Source organism: Mastacembelus armatus, chromosome 2 (assembly GCF_900324485.2).
Source record: "Mastacembelus armatus chromosome 2, fMasArm1.2, whole genome shotgun sequence".
NCBI lineage: Eukaryota > Metazoa > Chordata > Actinopteri > Synbranchiformes > Mastacembelidae > Mastacembelus > Mastacembelus armatus.
Window position 1 is genome coordinate 511,149 of NC_046634.1, and position 16,139 is coordinate 527,287.

A 16,139-nucleotide genomic window follows, 5' to 3' on the forward strand; every position below is an offset into this window, starting at 1 on the left:
TCCAATTTTTGCATGTCCTTGAAGTCAGAAGGGAGATGTGATTAAAAAAAAAAAAGGTAATTGAAGGCTTGATCATGAGAAAACTGCATCTAATGTCTGAAGATAACTTTATAATTAAAGCCTGAGGAAAGTGAATTTAAAAAAAAAAGACTGAATTTGAGCGCCGATTGTTGTGCATAATGACATAATTAAAGTCATGGTCTCCAGATAAGGGGTTGAAAGAAATTAGAAGCAAGGTAGCTACAGCATATGTGCTTATAATGCACAGGAGATCTCAAAAGAAAAAAAAAAAAACATGCCACGCACTGGACTGCTGCAGAGCCTAAAGAAAAGCACTGTCGTCTGACACTTTGATCTGAGGCTCAGTGGGATTTACCTGCCTGTGTTATGTTTCAAAGCCGTCTGCACTGACCCCATCACTTTATGTACAAAGGAAAAGCAGACACTGGAGATGGACTGGTTAGTATTCACACAGGCCTGTTTTTTTTTTTCTTTTTTTCTATTTTATTTTGAAGGGATCTAAACTCCTGAAGCTAGTTGCCTCCTGGTCTGCAACGTGGAGGGTTATTAGGCCATTTAACTTCAGTAGGCAGGTCTGTGAGTAGTTGCAAACCTGCTGGGATTAGTGGACAGCTCAACTCAATAAAGGCTCAACTTAAAAGGGTTCCATCTAAAGAGACTTTCCACCTCCAAGCATTTTCACTTGACTTTTCTTTTTCTGCACAAGTAATCTTTTCTTTTCACTTAAGCCCACTCTATTTAGAATATTATTTAGTGCAATCTGTTGTGTACAGTTCGGTCCATCTTGCATACACAATCTGAGACACTAAATAATAAAAATATGGTTTACAAATTAGCTGGGAAAAGGTGTGTGATGCATTAAATCAAGCTTCACAGGGGTGGGAACCATGAAGTGGTCCCCCTTGTGATGCTGAGCACATTTATAGCATGGTAAACATTGCTCTGGTGAGGCATACAAATGAAGGTGCATTACAGTAGGCCTGAAATCTCTGGTATTTCTGTTTACACAGAGCAGTCCATGGCTAATTTGTCTGATTGAGGTTGCTTCCCAGCGTGCAGGGACTGCCAGCGCTAACGGTGCCGCATTAATTCACAAACCGGTCAATTGTTTCATTATCCTGAACACTAGAGAACGACCGATCAGTGACTTGGCATCTCCCATATCCACCAATATATGTCTATTAGTGAAGCCAGACATATGTGTAGACTAGAGAAGGAAAAGGCCACATATTTAATGAGGACACTGGTTAACAATCAGGAGATGAGATGCATCTCGTCTCAGAGATTCGTGCCGGCTCTGTCCCGTGTTGCTTGGCTACTGCAGATCAATTCAGTTGGTGTTTTATAGTGAATAGAAAAAAAGGTGAAGGTAACATTCTTTTTTTCATAAGCTCACTAGCGAATTCTTCCTTATCTTTCAGTTCCAGTAAAAGTGCTTAGATCTCGATTGTGTAACTATCACTGCTCATTAGATTTAAAGGGTCAATGCATAATATTTTTAAGTATCTAATTAGCAGAAATTGAATATCCATTCACCCATCCATCGTCTATACCCACTTATTCCTAAGGGGGTCATGCATATCTGCTGGAACACTATCGCAGCTCTCTTTGGGTGAAAAGCAGGGGTACGCCGAGGACAGGTCAGAAATTGAAGATATTGTTCATAAATATGTTAACATTAGTGTGTAATCACAATAAAATACCAACTGTTGTATTTTCTTAATCCTAGAATGAGCCTTTTAAATCTACATAGGGAGCGGGTCCCCTTTCACAGAGGCAGCCATGTTTTTACAGTAGCCCAGAACAGACAAACACTGGCTCTTGACAAGGAATTGTGTTTTGTTTGTCTTTCACATTTTGCACATTGTACCTTTAAAATGAGGATTACCCATCACAAGGAGTTCTTCATTAGGCTCTCTGTCATCTGCTGACAGGATCAATGAGGGCTTCAAATAGTACAATCGGGTGGATTTCTCAGAGAGGAGCCTCCTTAAATGTGAGCAGATGAATGAAATGAATGTTTTCATGCACATATTCTCCCGTTTAATTTAAGATTCATGGAATGCTTGTCAGACGCGGCCGGACCGAGGGTCACGGTTGTCTTCGAAATGACTACGAAGGGAGCTTTTTGGCTTAGAAGAGATGAAACAATAAAAGTAATGAATTGATATAAACCTGTTCCTCTTTGTCCAACCAGCAATATATCAAAAACAATTAGCAGGCACGGTGTCAGATTCAGAATTGATACAGTTCTTTTACTGCCCATTCTTGTTTTCAGGTGATTAATAGTGGCTGCTAAAGCTTCAAAAGGGTCATTACTTAACACTGATGTTAAAGGACTGAACCAGGGGTTTTGCATGTCTTAACCCATTTACTACACATATACCATTGATTTCTGTGTGTTATGCCTGAGTAGACACTTGAAACTGGCTTGACTTGCCCAATCCATCAAAGCCAACATTCGGTCCATTTTTGTCGAGGTGACAGTGGTAATACAGTTATGTTACACCCCACAGCGAATTACCACACACTGATATGAAAATTAACTAATGTTAACATTCACTGTGATGGATTAGAAAACTTAAGAAAGCTCCAGACGTCTACTAACAGGCTTTCGTTTTATAGAGAAGAATGAAAACCCTTGTGTGATCTGGTTGGATGTTAAGAAGAAAAAAAAAAGGCCTGCCCAAGTGATTTTTAGAATTTCAGGATCAGCACACGACCTGTACAGTTCCTGTTTTCTAGTTCTGGAGTCAGAGAGTGCAGTGTGTGGAGAGTATGTTAAAGAAAGCAGCAGGTGTGGACGAAGGGCACGGGGGTGGCATGGGTTAATTATCCACATCAAGCGAGGCTCAGGGCAGACCATCAGTGGCATTCAGCCACCCCACACATCCCATGTTGAGTGGCATGCATCAGCCCTGGCCCACTTCTCCTTGCTGAGAGGCCATTTATGGGCCTCACGACAGGGGGGAAGAGGATGTGCATAAAACAAGGCTGTGCCCCTGGGGTTAGTGTGTCGACGGGGAAAGCATGGGTGCAGAAAATTCAGTAACACAGAAATCCTCTTATGAAACCGGAGAGAAGGTGAGCAGAGAGGTAGAGTGCTGCTGGTCACGTGGACAGGATATCGGAAACACTTGAGGTTCTCGTGATGGGGTGCAGGAAATTTCAAAGGTTCTGGGGGTTCTGAGCATAATTAGGTTATTCCTTTTTAATTCAATGTAAGTCAGAATCTTTGAGCCAGAAAACCTATAGGAAAGCTCACCACCATTTTTCTGTTGACATCACAGCCTCACCAGGATCACATAACAGGCAAACAAAACTGCAGATGAATGCTAACGGTGTCTTAGCAGGGGGATAAAACAGTTTATTACATAAATCGGTGACTAAAGCTCACGGCCTTCCTTATGGTTATACGACACAGAGCTGTACATTTGTCATTAACCACCCGGGGAACCACAAAGACCATGTGGACTGGCTGTCAGATCCATCGGACGTTTTCCTGGAAGGGCTCGATGAGTTTTGCGGGTGCGATCAATACGCCCACCGCCTGCCATCCATCCGTAATGCCTCCCCCGCTTCATCCGTCACGTCCGGAGGTCTACACGTTTCCCACTAACCATGCCACATCTCCAGACAAGTGCTCTCCATTTTAATAGATTCTAACTTCCCTTCCAATAAGGCTTACAGAGGAGGAGGGGGAGGAGGGCTATACAGAGAGAGCTTTCTTCATTAGGCAGCCAGGGTATCTTAATCAAAAAGCTATTTCCACCCCCCCTTGCGATTGATTTGTGTCTTGGCGTCCATATATTAGTGTGAAAATTCCCTCTGAACTGGACGTCCTCCTTCACATTACAGGTTATGAGAGAGTTTTATCTAGTACACAGTTTGTTGACGCACAAATAATTACCTTAAAAGCATCAACAAATGAAGCAATGTTGCAGAATAAGCCACTCGATTTTTTTTTTTTTTTTTTTTTTTTTGGTCGTTTGTTTTTCCATCATACATAAAAATGAATCCGGGAAAATATGTTTTCACTCTATTTGTGTTAGCTCCAACTAGTTCCATTCATTAGGTTCGTATCACACCAGGCTTTTACCTCACCCACTTTAAAGCTGCATTTCTGCCTTTTGTTTTGTGTTCGCTGTAAGAAATGAAAAGCGTTTATAGGCAATAATCAATTATATGCAGAGATCTTTCCATTGTCTAGCAGCTTCAGTTTCCACTACACTTAATTTGTTTCAGATTGGCTGCTGGATATTTTGTTGTAAAGTTGTTTTATGAATGGATGAAGCAGTATGCAACGTGGGTGTCAGTCGTTCTCGAAATGTGAATCAAGAGTCAATGGCCATGTTTGATTGATCTATCATTTAAGACAGTGGAGAGAGAGAGAGAGGGAGAGAGCAAGGTTAAATTATGTATTGAGCCGGCCTCGGGCTAATATCATCCATCGTTTAACCGGCCCCTGACAAACCAGACGCAAGCTGGGGCTTTAATCTATAATCACTATATGCTTATGCTACAAGATGACGTTAATGGAAAACAGATGTAAAGGCTGGAACGAATGGAGTTCAGCACACTCCATTGAAATGAGTGGATGGAGTTATGGACTCAGATTAGGTTCGTGTTTGGTTAAAGATCGCTCGGACTAGAATTCCAGTCTAAAATCATTCGTATTCCAATGAGCTCATTTCATTAACTGCCCTTGAGTAAGCTGGGTAATGCATAAGTGAATAAATGGTGCATGGAGGAAGCCCAAAGTATTTATTTAATCATTAAAGGTTAGAGTTTCAAGCGTAGGCGTAGGAGTAACCCATGAGGCCTCAGGGTGATACTAGCTATAAGGTTGAGGTGGTGGTTACCAGGTAAAATCCAAATTTATTTAGAAATGCAGTCCTACACTCCATCATGTGATACTGACAGGGAGGCATTTGATCGGTTCCAAATTCATTTTACAGCACGATGAAGGTCACGCCATCTGTTGCAGGTTCTGCAGCAGATGGCGTGACCCCTCCACCCCCGCACAGCCCTGATCTCAATATCATGTAGTTGGTCTGGGATTACATGAAGACACGGAAGATCTGAGGCTGGTTTTCCAGGATGCTGGTACAAGTACCCTGAAAAACCATGTGCAGGTGTACTCCTCTACTCAGGAACCTTTATGTTGCTCAGTGTCCAGGGCGGTTCTTGACCTCAGGCCTCCGAGCATCAGAGAGGCATGGCTTACTGCAGCATATCCCACCCCACCGCTGCGAGCCAATCAACAAGCACAAGCAACATTTCACAAGATCAGCGCTTCCTCTTGGGCTGGGGTGCAATTAATGTGGATTTTTTTAGATTCAAATTGATTCTACGCCTCTTTGACTGAAACTAACCCAATGACAGAGGTGACGATGGCGATCCTCTTCTTCATGATCCTCAGCTCCCTCCCCCTCCTCTTCCCCCCTGCCCTCTCAGTGACTCACAGGATTCAGTTGCGGGGCCAAATAGCAATGCACAATCATGTCAGTCTTAATGTAATCCTCAAATTGATTTACCAGTTTGTCGTGAGCACGACAATGATGGGAAATTGACGCGATCTGTGGATGATGAGGAGGGTTCCTGTCGAGAGCCACGGGACATCCATCCACACCACAGAGGGAAAAGAGTGTATCCCTGTAGGTGATGTGTCAGCCTGATGAGCTAACAGTCTGGCTGAAACAGGTTTATTTTGGGGGGGGGGTGAGATGAATGAGGGCCAACTTAGCTGCTGCCTTGGAACAGATAGACATGACTTCATCAGATGAATTAAACCAGAACGATTCAGTGCTGGAGGTGGTAAAGAGTTCTAACCGTTAACGTCACCTCTCTGCCAGACCCTTTCACCTTGGGAAGTTTACAGCCAAACTCGTGCCATGTAAACAAACTTATGCACAGCAGAACACATTAGGAATCTAATTAGTATTGATCTCCTGCCTGTCTTGCATTTCTCAAAGTAAATTCATTTGGCCGGCACTCAGTGATCCGCCAGCTGTGGTCTAAAATCCTTCCAACCCAGCCATTTACACAAAAGCCAGTGGCTACTTTAGCTTGGAAGACAGCCTTGGAGCTGTTACTCTGTGCTATCCAATTACAGCATCACAGTTATTTAAAAAAAAAAGATCATTCATTATGCCTGCCTAGATCCTCTTCAACTGAATATGTTTAAAACACATCCCTCCGTTTGAGGTTAGTTCACGATTATCCTACATGTGCAAAAGCCTCTTGAAATTCAGTTCTCTCCATAGTAAAGCCTGTCTAATACAATCCCACTTCATACAGAGACACTTCACATTGCTTAAGCACTGACTGGAACACTCCTGCGCGCCTGCATACGCACCAGCAGCTTACTCCTTCCTACTGCCCAGAGTCGAGGCCTCAGAAACATCTACAATCTCCAGGACATCATCTACCTAAAAAATAAATTAATTAATTAATAAACACCACAACTACACTCTGAAAGCTAATGTGGAAAGTGCAATCTAGTGTTCATATCCGGATCGTGTCGGTGCCCATCCCCTCTAAGAGGTGTGAGTATGGGGTGACGAGATTTTGGCTGCACAAAGACACTCACGTGGTCATTTTTTCCCTCCCAACTCCACCCTTGGTTGCTGAGCTTCAATATAGAAATTCATCATAAGAGGGGGAAAATAATGTCATATTTGGTCTATGATCTGAAGGTTGAGTCATGGCAACTGGACTTTCAGTTTTTAAGTCGAAACATCTGATGGATGGGTGAAAAACTGAAAGTCCAGTTGAGCCATGACTCAACCTTTAGATAACTTCCCCTCGATGACTGAGAATCTTCATAGACATATTTGGTCCTTGAGGAACCAGACATTAGCTTACGGTCGGAGAGTTTCCTGGTGTCCTGGTGTTATGGTTTGTATAGTCCTGTTTTGTGCTTGTTTATGTGTCGATGTGTGTCTCTGGGGAACCCTGTGCGGCTCTGTGAAATCTCTCACTCTACCAGTCAACATGTTGTGATCCGCCTTGTCATTCAGCATGCTGTAAATAATGTCATCTCTATATCCTAACAGCCTGGGATTTTTTTTATTGCTGTTGTTTCAGCTTCTTTTCTTTGTTTTTTTCATTCAAGCAAAAAAAAAACAAACAAAACAAAAGGTAAGGCACTGTATGTTTGATTACTTTATTTTTGGGTGCCTCAGATTTAAACTCCCAGCGTTGAACTCCAAAGAAATGTTTGTCTAGTGAAGGTCAAAATCCGAAAGTAGCGCCATTTAGAATTTTTGAATGAAGTAGGTGTTTAGTACCAGAGTCTATGAAAAGAATAAAATATTTAAAGCAAAGGTGAAAAAAGAAAAACTAGGTCCCTCTAGTTGCTGTTTTGAACACTCACCCAGAGGAGACAGCACCTTTTTGGTCTATGGCCCTCAGCTTTGGAACTTTAGTACTACATGCTAGCCAGCTCTGTAGCTTCCTTAAAAATCATTTCTTAAACCTAACCTTTTCAAAAATCTGTAAAATCATAGAAGAAAATTTCCAACCACAGAAGAACAAAACTTCCTGATCCGGGGGCAGATGGTGCTCTAAAAGGCAGGACTATCCAAAAGTTACGTAAACAACTCGAGTGGGATTTTACGTGAACCCTGTATGGTCTCACGCTGTGGCTTTCTGGCAGCATTTCGCAGATCTCCACAGTCAAAGCTACGGATTCACCCCCCTTGGCCTCCAGAGGTCTGCACGCTCTGCTCTGCCAACTTCAAACTGACTGGCAAGTCTCTCTGCTAAAGAAGAAAAAAAAGTGAGTGTAACAATGTACCAAATGTAGATTTTAAACTTTAATCTACCTTTCAATTAAATATAAGCAGCAGCAGAGAGGGGAATTGAATATGAATGGAGAGTCCGACCAGCTTCTCTGCACCTGGTTTGTTAAGAATACTCCATTATGTAAAGCTATGTTTATTTATAAGGCTGTGAGGATGTAGGTTAGGCCAGCCATGTTGCACCTACACTGCAGTATGATGGTGTGTTTTCTTGGAACACAAATATGATGGGGAACGCCTAAGTCTTTGCGAGCTGTTTTCAGTGCCAGAGATATTTCAGGGTGATCCATTTTTCATGGGGTTGCTTCCAAAACAACAACAAAAAAAAAACAGCCCAAATGTGATGCAACATTCGAGGCTCTGTGTTAATTTCAAGTAAATTGAAAACAAAATCGAGGCTAATCCAGTGAAATCACAGGGAGCACAACAAATCGTGGGTTAAGCTCGTGTAGTGGTCCTGATTGGGTGTTTGTCAGATCAGGAAAGGAGGTCAGCCAGAAACACAGACTAGGACGACTCTCAAATGAAGCTGGAAATCAATCTGACTAGGGCTGTAGTGACGGTAACTTGAAATGAGTACTCACCTCTGGCTCTCTGGCCTCCCTAAACCACTATGTGGGTACGTGAAGAGAAAGAAAGGGGTTTATCTGGATCCACTTAGCTGTGCAACAGCTTAAACAGTCATTCATTTAGGTGACTGGTGTCTAATTCTCTGGACACTGATCTCAAGAGAGGTAGCTGCTAACTGCTTCCTCCTCCTTAAAACCGGTCTCTGGCTCTTAATAGAGAATGTCTGGTCCAGTGTTCGGACTCCTCCGAAAAGTTTGCCGGGGCTGTGCGGACTTTAGGGGTGAATGAGGCAGGCGATGTGCACAAACGAGCAACCGCCTTGACCGTGCATCAGGTTGAAAACAGGATGGACGCTTTGCTGCGGCGAATGTACACAGCCAATCGGCGACACCAAACCACAGTGGAGTCTATAATCTTCCCGTGTATGAGATGAGGTGCCATTCTTCCCCTTTCCTCCTAATTGAAACCACTCTCCTTGGGCAGGCATTGCATTAATTCTTCCAGACAGAATCTCTTATCAAAATACAACAGGCCTGCTCGGGTAAATAAAGGTCTGGCGGAGGGGAGGGGGGAGGCTGTAACGGCTACAGCTGAACCATGGGTGCATATAAAACAGATATTAGATCCATTCTAATTATGCTCTTGGAAGCGTGGCTGCTTGGCCTTCCCCGTGTACAGAAGGGGTCAGAGAGAGAAGTACAGCAGTGATTATGAAATCGATAGCTCTCCACTGAAGGGCCAACTGATTCTAAAAGGCCAATTATCATGACAGCTGCCTCAGCAAAATGCGTGGTATTTTTCTGCTGTGAAAATCTGATTGGAAATACGACTGGGATTCATGAGCAGAGCTGGAGCCAGAGATGCAAAGTTAGGACCCCCCCCCCCAATCAAGCCGTTTATATACAGACAGATAGAAGAATCATGTTTTGGGGCTTACCTAAGTCCTTCACCATTCCTCTAGCCCACCCCCACTGCCCATTTCACTTGTTCTAGAAACCAGCTCCTCTCTTCTCTGGCCAACTTCCTCTCCAAGAGGCTTCAGTGCTGGATCCCTTTTGATGAGCTGAGATCCTGTGTGATTAACGAAAGGGAAATTAGTTGGGAGTTCTCACCAGCCTGCTTTCGGACCGGAGGAACTTTTCATAATTCTTAGATCTACATAATTCTTAGAGGAAGTTCCCCACCGCTGGAACTGAGCACTATAATAGTTCTTAGAACGCAGTTGTGGGTGACTTTTTTAGCTCCTACTTTGGAGTAGGAGGAGTTTTCAGTACAATAGGAGCCAAGAGTGAAATATTGATTCATCAAACACTAAAGAAACTAATTTACTAATTTTTTTAAGTAAATTTTAGTAGTGTAAACAAAAAAAAAGTTCCCAGATAGACCGATGCTGAAGTTTAGACTGCCTACACGGTGGAGAAAATTTAGAGATCTTATAGCAACCTATAGCAACCATCAGCCATTACTTCAACTTTCCTGCTGTCGGTGTGAATGTGAACAGAAAGAGAGGCCCTTGAGGTCTGTAGTTTTTTGGGTCCATTCCTCAGTGGGGTAGTTCCTAGAAGTTTTTTGGTCTGAAGGTTTAAAACTGGCAATGTCCTTTAATCCCTGTCTGACATTCAGTACCTGGGCACTGACATGTGTGAGTAAACGTGTGAGCAAGTGTGTGTCACTTTTTACTTGTTTTGCATCTATTTGGATTCGGATCTAGCACTTATTTTTATTTGACTCTGTTTTAGTCGCTTTGCATCCTATTTTTTGTGGCTTTAAGCAGTTTTTTTTTGTAATCATTTGTTTGGCTTCCCTGATCTGTCCTGGGTATACCCCACCTTTCGCCCGGTGTCATCTGGGACTGGCCCCATCACACTGCAAACCTGATTTAGCGAGAGAATGGACAGATGGATGGATGATTGACTTACCAACAAAATGTTAACAGTCAGTGTGCATGACACTCTGGTCTAGGGGCCCCCTGAGCCCTTGGGCCCCTGGGCCTGTGCCCAGTAGGCCTGTTCAGTAATCCATCTACGAGTGGGTAGGCATAAGTGCTCCATTCTGCTAGAACTCCCACAGGATCTCTACAAAAATACTCAGAGAAATGGTAGAATTTTTGTGGGGGACTTGACTTTAATGTGATCCTGTAATAATTCCATTTTGTAAGGCTCCTCAGGGAACACGCAGGCGAATTGTTCCACTACCACGCCGATCCAAGCGTACGCCCGGAGGTTGATTTCTTACTCCTGCTTTTAAATCAAGTTCAAATAAAATTCATAAGCGGGAGTTTAATTCAATAAGCGTCACCGAGACACAGATCAAAAACGCACCTGAGCGACATTAATAACACGAAAGGCAAACATTTCATCCGGCCTCTTAAGCTCGTCACTTGTGACTGCCTCTGCGAGTAGTGCGCTTTCACGACAGCCTCCTACGCTCATTACAACCCAGAATGCATCTTTTATTCTTGCAAATGCAATAATGGGAAAAGAGTCAAATGGATTTGGGGTCGAATGAAGTTTGTGGTGGAACAAAGGAATGTAAAGTTGCAAAAAAATTGCAAAAAAAAAAAAAAAAAAAAATCCATGATTTGATTCCAAAAAGCTTAACGTGATAAAAAAAAATTGTTTATGTGAAGAAGAAAATAGCATATTTTTGAATTTGGTCCTTATGGACATAGTTGCCTCATTCAACAGAGCTGAAAAAAGAAGTGGGCATAGGTGGGGGAGGGGATCTGTAGCAACAATAGTAGTAGTAGTCATTAGATCTATAAATATGCACCTTAATGTGGCATCACTTTCCTCAGTTTCCTCCTCAGTTCCATAGCATTTAATCAATGCATTTGCTCCGAAGCGCCAGGAGACATGAGTAATTCATCATGTTAGTAATTCATAATTAAAATGGCGCTGCGGAGCTGATGCAAACACGGCCAGGAGTGCTGCGGTGCTCAGTTAAAGCCTTCTCTCACTGTCAGTAACAAACACACACCCACACACACACACACATTATTCACACCACTCCTGGATAAGTGAGTACTTTAAAAAAAACAAAAAAACACAAGGGTCAAAGTTGACGGAGCAGCTTTTTCAAATGTTTCCGGTGTAGCGTGGCCCATCTAGCGAGAGTTGACCTCCTCAACGTGACCTCTGGGATGACCTCGAACTGACACCTAGTCAGTGAATGTCTAGGTATTTCTAAGAAAAAAACCCAAACACAACAGAACCTACTGTAACTTAGCGAGGATCAGCATGTATTACATGCTGTTACCCAGAATTGTGCATATCCATGAAACATAATGGTGTTTCAATGACTTCCTATGCCCAGTTACCTGGATTTAGCAGGTGTGACATGTTTGATAGTCTGTGCTCAGGCTGTCTTGATTATAATTTAAATTGTAATTCAACAAGTTTCCACTTCTACACACGGTGGTTTAAACAAACAGTATTTTCTGCATGGAAATATCACTTCATTTAAATAGCATGAATTTCCCCACAGACTCAAGTAGAGCTCTGAAAAGATGAATGAAAAGAGAGTGATGGCTGCACGAAAGAAGAAAGGGTATTTATTCGTATGCTGCCACCCAGTGTTTTCCAACCGGCTGGGAATAAGACTAAAAGTTTGGCCCGTCCAACATGAAGTTTTAAACATTGTACAGGCTTTTATTCTAGCGGGGTGGACGGGTAGGAGGGGCACCCTGGAGATTTGCTTCCATTTCTGTCTTTGTTTTATTTGTCACAAAGCAAAGCAAACCTTGTATAATTTAAAGCGTGTGCTGTCAGTGCTAAAACTCTCTCCTCCTCCTCCTCATCATCATCATCATCCTCTGGGGGATCATCCAGTCTTCTGTACATGAACAAACAACTTATTTTGTAACAAAAAGTGTTGCTTCTTTTTATGCTGGGTGGATCAAATATGACTCACCTCTGAAGAAGTCTATTCTGTTGCCGTATCTTAGATTAATTTAATTAAACTAATTGGACATGAGCCTAGGTCTACGGTGGCCCCTAGGGAGGTTTTGTGTTCAAAACATTTTTTATGAATGTCCTATAACTGGACAAAAAATCCTATAACACCCAGAATGCATTGCCAAAATTACATCATCCTGTGGATGTCTTTCGAAGCGTATACAAAGGGGCAGTCACAGGTAAAACACAGGGTGGCTGTGGCTCAGAAGGTTTAGTAGGCTGTCTGCTAACTGGAGGGTTGGTGGTTTGATTCCTGGTTCTTCCAGCCCACCTGTTGAAGTGTCCTTTATGCTGTTTCATTTGTGAATGGTGCACTTGAGTGTAGAGTGAAATATCTGTAGTGAAATCTCCCTTTAAATATAAAAATTAAAGTTAAAATCGTCAGAGTCCTCAAGGACTGTTTTGGAATTTTATTGTAATTCCACGTCCTGTTTCATTCCTCAGGTATACTTGCCTGATTGTTTACACCTGTTGCTCATTAACCCAGTTCAGTTCACATACCTGCCCACTCACCTTCCCCACTAATTCGTTTGTTACATTTAAGAGCCATGTCAAGACTCGCTAGAGCCCATGCCGCGTTTTCTGCCCGATTAGACTCAGTTTTGCCTTTTTGTTGCACCCTTGTGTTTGCTGTTTGTTTTTGTGCTGATCTCAGCTGTAGTTTTTGCTTCGGTTCATTTGTTTCATTACCTCAATGTTCCTCATCCCGGGTTGGTTCCGCATGCAGTCCTCTTAGTTCCAATTCAGTCCTCCTCCTCCTGTTTGTCGTAGTTTGACATTAAGTTAGTGTTTTGGGATATAGTGTTGGGTTTCCACTTTCATTTAATTCTCACTACCTCTCTAACTCCACTTCACATTGTCAAAAGACTAAAACTAAATGAAAGTCAGGTAACCTGAAGGAGGAGACCAAGGTGGTTGGATGGGTTGACAAAAAATATTTTTCCTATAGTAGACCTAAAATGTCGAAGATCAATGTGAAATTTTTTTTGTGCGTAAAACCATACAAATATTCATCATCCCAAAAAGATAAGTTTACTTTAACCTGAGGGGTTAAAAAGCGGTTTATTTCAAGCCATCCCTCTCCTCGATTCCATTCATCTGTCAGTCCAGCAGCCTGACATCAGGTTTAACAGTTCCTCCGTGCGCTGTGTGTGGACAGCCGGAGGCCACTGTAAATTGAAGAGCCGGATTCCACTGGAGACTAATTTAATTCTAGTGTTGTCATCTTTTGCGCGCCGCTCTCCACCTGCCCAACTGTCCAATAAACGTGTAAAAAAAAAAAATCTGGGTAAAATTAAACTGCCTCCATTGCTGTGAAGCCATCACAAAGGCAGCTTATAGAACAAAACAGCTGGAGTTATTTCATACAGCATGTTGCTGTGGATTGAGCACTATTGACATCTTGGCAGGTGACGGTCTGGAAGAGAAATGCTACCATCGACCTGGTCAGCCCCCCCGGAGCTCCGACCTGATGCTCAGTCCCTGATGAGAACCGTCTCAAGGAGGGAGGGGGGTGCTTTCCCGGCCACTCAGCACAATGCTGCTACGACCATTTAAACACAAGGACAAGCAGCATCCCTCATTGTCCATTAGGATGCCGGGGGGCGCCTGGAGCTCGGGTCATTAAAGACTGCTTTACAACAACTGCCTGTAAATTGAGGGTCTCCAGTTGAATGGGTGGGAGGGGCATTAGTCATGTGTCAAATGACTTGGAATTAATCCTGCAGAGAATATGAGGGTCTTTTTAAGCCACGCTAGGGTCTAACAAATGGGATGCAAGAACAGTAGGCCTTTGCTTCACACAGAACACAGGCATATTTCCCCCATAACGCCTGAGGTACTTTCTACTGATTATCAAATTATCCTTTACTGCATCATTTGCTTTCCCTTAAGTTGCAGTTTTCCCACAACTATACACGTTGATATTTCATTTCAGGTAATTTAAGTCAGGTATCACCTACTATCATAAACAAATAATCTGAACTGAATTGAATTGAAGATGCTCACTTGACTACAGTAGAGTCATTTTACACTAGACGCAAAAGGATCCAGTGAAAATCTGCACCGTGATGCAACATGCATGAATTATATTGAATGATGAATCGTCATTGCTCCATGATACCAAACACCCGAGACCCCCCCACCACCCCCCAAAAAAAGAGCACAAAGTTTAATTCCACAAAGCGTTATTGCAAAACATGATAATCTGATAGTGTCTGGCCTTAATTGTGCATTAAACTCCTCTTTGCGTTCACAAATCTGCTTCCCGACATCATCCCCTCTATCACCTGCTCCTTTAATCAAATTTATTCTTTCATCAGTCGAAGCTGAATAAAACATGAGGTCTATTTGCATCACTGAGGAGGGATTGGGTCTCGGAGCAAGTGCAAGAAAAGCGCAGGGTCTGCATCCTAGCTCATAACAGGCAAAGTGCTTCTTTCCCGGTCAGAGGCCTTTCGATATCTTCATCTCCATAAAATCCCCTCGGTTCAAGTCGCGGTTGCCCACTTTGGCAGCGGAATACCAAACAGCATCCAGCAGAACTATTTCCATCGGATCTTGGCATTCTTCTGTGCTCTGCCCCTTCCTTGGCAATTCAGGGATTGCCTGGACTTTGGAGATATGCAGACTCGAGATACAGGAGAATAAAGAAATCTGTCTAAAGTTCTGCCACCTTAGTGGCATAGTACAGTTATTTGTTTTGGCTGAGTTTTTAAGACAAACTGAGGCTTTTCTTAAGCGTAGGAATACCAGACAGATGGACCCAGACAAATCATTTAAAATACCTAACAGGCGTGATTTCCTGGACATTAAATCCCTTTTCTGTAAGGTGAGAATATTTTTTTTGTCCAAACCTCCTGAAGAAAAATACAAAAAAGCCTCTCCTCTGCATCCTCAAAGACATGACATTCAGTATCTGAGACAAGACTAAAGGAAACATAGGCCTCCCTGTATTATCTGATGAGCCTCCCCTGTTCTGCTTTTTCCGCATTCAGCTACAGGGACTACTTGGCAGCACCTTTAAACTGAAGAAAGAAATGTTTCTTAAATGTTTAAAATGAGGTCATCCATACGATGTCTCTGACTGGATGTCCCGTGTTTTCCAGCTTCGTCTGTTGAGGAGTTGCTTGATAAGATCCGGATATAAAACCCAACGCGGAAGATGAATGTATCCCGCAGCCGTTCTCGCGCCTATCAGTCGTGAGCACAGACGAGGACGAGGGGTCTGGGGGAAAAAAAGCACGTCAGTGAGCTATCTCTGCTGCCGCACCCTCACCCCCTCACCCTCTCCACTCACAGGCAGAATTAAAGTTGAAAAGGTTTGCGGCGAGGATAAAAGAGTAGGGTGACTGGCAGAGATGGCAAAGATGTAAATATATTTTCCATCCATCCATCCATCCATCTTCTATACCCACTTATTCCTTAACCAGGGTCACAGGGATCTGCTGGAGCCTATCCCAGCTCTCTTTCGGGTGAAAGGCAGGGGTACACCCTGGACAGGTCACCAGTCCATCACAGGGCCACATAGAGACAAACAACCTCACACACTCACACTCACTCCTATGGGCAATTTAGAGTCACCAATCAACCTGACATACATGTTTTTGGACTGTGGGAGGAAACCAGAGTACCTGGAGAAAACCCACACAAGCACAGGGAGAACATGCAAACTACAAACATAGAAAGGCCTGGGTTGCGAACCTACGACCTTCTTGCTGTGAGGCAACAGTGCTAACCACTCAGGCACCATGCTGCCTACTGTAAATATATTTTCTGAAAGCAAAAA